Here is a 6,202-nt window from a genome sequence, read left to right as displayed (position 1 = left end):
TAATGTTACTCCATAGCAAGTCTTGTATAGTTTCATTATGAATTTCTATGTATGATACACGGAGCAGGAATTCCCTGTCTGGAATCTAAAAATTATGAGATATTACATTCGCCAATACTTCTGAAGACAACTTGTTCCACAGATTAATGCCATTAATCACTAAGCTTTCCTATTTGCATTCCTAGCCATGCTTTATTCTTTGTTAGGCTACACCTCTAATTACATCAAGTCATCTAGATGTCAGTGATGATGACAGTTTAACACTAGAGGACTCATGGCTAAAGAAAGGCAAATGTATACATTTATAACATAAGAATTTTGTGGTCAAAAAGGTTTTTAACTCAACTTGTGACAGTCCCAAGAATGTGCTCCCCCAGATAGTGAATTTAAAACATTATTCTTTCTATGCAGCTAAAAAACTTCGTGAAAGAGGCTTTTAGCTGTTATTTTGAATTTTAAAAGCATACAGGTAGTCACTGACTTATGACTTTTCAAAATTACAGCAACTTAAAAAAAAAAGACTTATGGCCATCCTCCCACTTACAACTATTGCAGCATCTCCATGGTCAGTGTTTGGCAATTGGCAGTTTATAATGGAGGTCACATGATCACTGAGACTTTCCCAGCCAACTTCCGACAAGCAAAATATTTGTTTACCAACTGCAGAAAAAAAATCACAAAATCATAGGAGGCTCACTTAACTGCCTTGCTTAGAAGTTTCAGTCCCAATTATGGTTGTGTAAGTGAAAGACAACCTGTATTGTGGGCACTCATGCAAAATTATTTTCCAGGTATGGCTAGTTACAACTGAAAGCAAACTCCAAATTTTTTTATCTAGCCTTCCAATATGTTAATTATATATGAGCTTTGATGGCGCAGTGGTTAGAGTGCAGTACTGCAGACTACTTCTACTGATTGCCAGCTGCCAGCAGTTCAAATCTCAAAAGGCTCAAGGTTGACTCGGCCTTTCATCCTTCCGAGGTGGGCAAAATGAGGACCCAGATTGTTGGGGGCAACATGCTGACTCTGTAAACAGCTTAGAGAGGGCTGTAAAGCATCGTGAAGTGATATATAAGTCTGTTATTGCTACTATGACCCCAACTTTTTGTGAGCAGAAGAGCACACTTCCCAATAAGTGTTCTGATTTGCTTTTGGCTCTGGCAGCCTCCTTGATATAACCCCAGCCTCTTTTCTCTTCCACAGTAATCCTCTGTGCACACTGTAGATTGGGTCAGTTGACCAGAACTTTACACAGAAGCCTCCCTGATTACGCCTTTAAAAGATACATAAGCTGTGTTAAATTAAAAGAACATTTACTGCTTCTACAACGGGCTCTGGAAAGTTGCTTTCAACCCAGCATATTTTTACATGGAGCTGGAAAACCAGAGGGAGTGAGACTCTCTGATAACCTTCCATTCATTTTCTTGTAGCCTCTGGGATGGCAATCATGACATACAGCCTGAAAAATGCTGACACGAGAGGCTAGGAACTCAGCTGCATTTTCAATATCAGTCATATCCATTTCGGCAAAAGCATTGGTTAGCTGAAATAGAAACATTCAGTAGAATCACTTACTCCACAGAATGTACTAAAAACATCGTCAATTGCCATTGGTAGGATACCTGGCCCATCTTTGGTACCCAATGTTGTGTACGTTTTGCCAGAAGCTGTCTGACCGTAAGCAACAATAGTGCCTAAAAAGAAGTAGAATGACTAGTTTAAATTAATAGCCACATGCACAAATATACACAAAAGGTTATTATTCAAAGTACCATTATATCCTTGAACTGCCGACTTGATAATAGAAGCAGTCACACCTTGGTAGACTTCCTTTGTACTGTTGTTAGAGTGGAACACACGATCTTCAAAAGAAAGCAAAAAGTTTAATTTGTAGACACCGTGCCCAGTCCCTGAAAAATCACCAGGAAGGTATAGGTATAGGTATTCCTCAATTTACAACCATTCATTTAGTGACTATTTGAAGTTACAATGACACTGAAAAACTCAACTTATGACCATTTTTCACACTTACCTTTGCAGCATCTCCACAGGATCAAAAATTTGGACACCTGACAACTGACTCATATTTATGACAGTTGCAGTGTCCTGGGATCATGTGATCACTTTTTGTGATCTTCTAACGAGCAAAGTCAATGGGGAAGCCACATTCACTTAACTATGTTACTAACTTAACAACCGTAGTGATTTATTGTGGCAAGGAACATCGTAAAATGGAGCAAAACTCACTTGTCTTCCTTAAAAACAAACCTTGGGCTCAATTGTGGTAAATCAATGACTGCCAGTATTTTGTAAGCTGAAGCAACTTTGCACAGTCAAACCAATTGCTTGAGGATGTATCATGCCAATAATGAACAACAATTGGGAATGAGCTGTACGATAAGTATTAGCATTTGTATAGTTATTTGGCTTATGCTGAATCACAAGTATTATCCTTCATATAGTATCCTATTTAATGGTTATACATAAAGTTTTTTATTCTGAGTATAACCTGGAAATGCACAATATTCATTTTTCTGTGGAAAAATGAAGATGTAAGAAAATTCACCAAAGACAGAAGAACAAAAATTAAGATACGAAAATTTCCAGAAAAGGAACTGCTGAAAAATAAGAGAGCAGAAAATCCGAAAAAGAGATAAAAACTTAAACAGGAAAATCTCATTTGTAATTTTAAAAATTTACTGAAAACAGAACTATGGAACAACAATCATAGCAAGTTATGATGTTAATTGGCAAAACTCAAGAGACAACTAGGTTGCCCAGCAAAGAGAAAAATGACAAATATATCACCAAAATGATGGCCTCTGTAAAAATCTACCATATTCCAAGACAGGCTCTTCGGTGCTTAAGCATCAATAGAGAAAATTACTCATCTTTTTGATAAATTAGCTTTTTGTCTCGCCTTTCTTTTGTCATCAGTAGGCAAACCTACTGATCCTATCTATCTACTAATCTTTTCTCAACAACACTGTGAGATGGATTGGGCTATGAAAAAGTGACAAGGCCAATGACACCCAAACAATTTTTGTGCCCTAGTCAAATCTAGAATTCATAGTCTCCTGGTTTTTAGAGCTAATAAATTCAAAAAACAGTTACTTCTTGGAGGTAAAAATGAAAGGTAATATTGAATGTAACATGAACAATTAGTTACAGAAGATGTAGCAATGCACGCACTGCAATTGAACAAGTCAAAGAATTATTATTCATTCATACATTTACAAGAGTCACTGTTCTGGGCATAGAAAGAACAGTGATATCTTCCCATCATATATGCTATCTTTAGCCACCAGAAAAACAGACTGGATTACAGATTACCAAAACAAAGAATGATATTCAATGCTTCTCCTAAAAAAAACACCAGTATGCATCTGCTATACACATATAAAATGAACAAAGATCAAGAAGGTTAGTTACTACATTTAGTATGGCATTTTAATTAATCAAGACATTCCATTCGTAAATTCTCCTATTACTTTACATATACTCATGCTGAAAACCACACAAATACACATATCAGGAGTTATCAAGAGCTTACCAAAGACAAACGAGTTGGTTCCATCTATTTGTGATACAGTGCAGTCTTCACTTTTCCATGAAACCTGTCCTTTTTCATCAACAAGATCTTCATTTTCTCTGAAAGAATGAATCGGGTTTTCAGGTCATTAGATTATTTCAGGAATAAAGAGAAACCTTTTCCTTAAAAATTAATATGCCCCTTGATGAGTGTTAACAGTTTGTGGATCTCATCCACACACAAGGTTTGTAGTTTCTGAAATCAAAAAATGCATACCACACTCTCAGCTGGTATGTAAACTAACATGAGAAAGAGTAGAGTTTTACCCAATTATAAATGGGAATAAGATTATTGTTATTTATTATTCTTAGAGATTAGAATGGCCCCACTCTAATACTCTTCCGGAAAGCACTGAAGACCTGGTTCTGCCAGCGGGCCTGGGGAACCCAGAGTGGGATGGAGACCACCAAATGGCTCATGTGATCTGTTGTCGTCGGGGCAGGGGTGGGAGTTGGGGGTGATTTTTTCCCCAGGTTTTGTTCTATTGTACTTTATTAATTTATTTGATTCTTTTTGTTAGTTTTTATTGTTTTTTATTTTAAATATGGTTTTACATTCTGTAAGCCGCCTCGAGTCGCCATGGGCGAATAGGCAGCAATATAAATTCGATAAATAAAATAAATAATGGAAATTAGGACTCTTCTGGTGCACTTCAGATTGATTAGGCACCATCAAGTCCATGCTGATTCTTAGTAACCAGATAGATTTTCTCCATAATGAGTGCATTTCAGACAGAGAAGCCTTTTCAGGAAAACGAGATAGAACAGACAGGTCAGACCCAAATCCTAATCATTCAGATCATAGCAGTGAAACGTTTTCAAAAGAAAAAACCAGAAAGTTCAGTTGCCTCCTGTTAGGAATATGAGTCACCTAACAGGTATTTGGGTAAGAAATATATAAACCAGGATAAACATTTTAGTACTATATCTTTAAGGGAATGCAAGACCATGCAATTGGGTGTGGTTTCTCAAACAGCCATAAGATGGAGCCAGAAACCTGGGTTGTTTAGTCTTAGTCTCAGAAGAGAGTGTGTCTGAGTTGAGTGTCTCTGTTTCCTTCTGTTGGAAAGTATTGCCGTTGCTCCATTTCTTCTAATTGACTGATATTATTGGATTTAATGTAAGTCTGATACTGAACTGTTTTTGACACTGGAATTTGTTACTGGATTGAAAACTGACTGATTCAACTTGTGAATGACTTTGGACTGCTTATTTTGGACTTTGCTTAAACCTTTCTGGAAGTAAAAACCCACATTTACTCTACAGTGTATCTGTGTACTGTGTATTATTCCAACACTTCTCTCAAATACGTCTCCCTGTATGCGCTCATTCTCCTAATGGGGAATTACCTCAACACCTCCTGAAAAAGCACCTTTGGGACAACCAAGACCTGAAGGACTGAGAATCCCTACAGACATTCAGATCACAGTTTAATATTAAACATTTCACTATACTGACCCCTGGAAGGAGGATGGGGGTGTAGGATTTATTCCCTCCTTATATACATTAGATTAGATAAAGTCAGTTCCTTCCTTCTGTCTCTCCATTTAACTTATTTTCATAAGCTCCTACTATGAAAGGGAAAATTGGAAAGGAGAATCCTATTATTCCCTCTCTATATTATTTATTATTATTATTAATTATTTATTATTATTAATTATTATTATTATTATTATTATTAATTATTATTATTATTATTATTATTATTATTAATTATTATTATTATTATTAATTAATTCTTAATATTATTATTATTATTAATTATTCTCTCTCTACATTAGATAAAGTCAGTTCCTTCCTTCTCCGTCTCTCCCTTTAACTTACTTTCATAAGCTCCGTACTACAAATGCTACATTGAACTGGAGGAAAAGCGGAGCTACAAAACTGGCGACCCCGAAAGAGCAAATCAGAAAAAAAAAGGCAACCCCTATCTAACCATAATACTAATAATAAAACTAAAACCACCTCGCAATGAGCGGCCGCACTCTCACGCAAACGGTAACGCCCCCTTCTTCCCTCCCGCCGCCTGGCTTCTAAAGGTCTTTTCTTTTCCCAACGGAGCCTCCGTGTTTAAATTTTCTCCCAGGGCGCTTCCGATTGGTCGGTTGGCGAGGCAAGACCAAGTTCCTCCCAAGGCGGACTGAACCATTATTCCAGAGAGGGGTGGGTGGGTCGCCAAGGGCGAAAGGAAGAAACGGGATGGAATTAATCATTATTAGAGGAGAAGTCCATGCGGTATGGATTCCGGTCGCTTTTCTTCCAGGAAGGAGAAACGTGAAAAATGAGTGGCGATATATGTATATCTATCTATATTTCGTATTATTTGCCTTTAAAAAACAAAAAACCGGCGGTTGGGGATAGAGTTAAAAAGGCGGGCCTTAGAAGGCCGAAGAACCGCGGAAGCGGACGCCGATTGGCTGAAGGAGGCCTTCGGTTTAAACCCTGCAAAACGAGCCCGGGGTCCCGGTCGTGTCTCCGCTTCTTTGGTCAGCTGCCAAATTGGAAACAGTTGGAAACAGGACTAACTTTTAGTTCATCCTCCATCACAGAAGCATGGGGTGACGTTTGGACAGAAATTTTGTCCCAGTCCAACTGATCTCAAAAGGAGAAC

The 6,202-nt window shown here is 37.6% G+C and overlaps 1 long non-coding RNA gene across 1 annotated transcript; it reads right to left on the bottom strand.

Annotated features, from left to right (window-relative positions):
* Positions 1 to 1,602: 1,602 nt before the first annotated feature.
* Positions 1,603 to 5,629, bottom strand: LOC148130087 (uncharacterized). The gene is made up of 4 exons (XR_015750241.1): positions 5,557 to 5,629; positions 3,554 to 3,651; positions 1,773 to 1,862; positions 1,603 to 1,694 (listed from the first exon to the last, which is right to left on the bottom strand). It is a non-coding gene; the product is annotated as an uncharacterized LOC148130087 (long non-coding RNA).
* Between the last annotated feature and the right edge of the window lie 573 nt (positions 5,630 to 6,202).

This window comes from Notechis scutatus, chromosome 6, assembly GCF_049901735.1.
Source record: "Notechis scutatus isolate UNSWTSFEM ecotype Mainland chromosome 6, rNotScu1.2, whole genome shotgun sequence".
NCBI lineage: Eukaryota > Metazoa > Chordata > Lepidosauria > Squamata > Elapidae > Notechis > Notechis scutatus.
The sequence above is the reverse complement of the archived record's forward strand: the minus strand, read 5'-3'. Positions and strand labels throughout refer to the sequence as shown.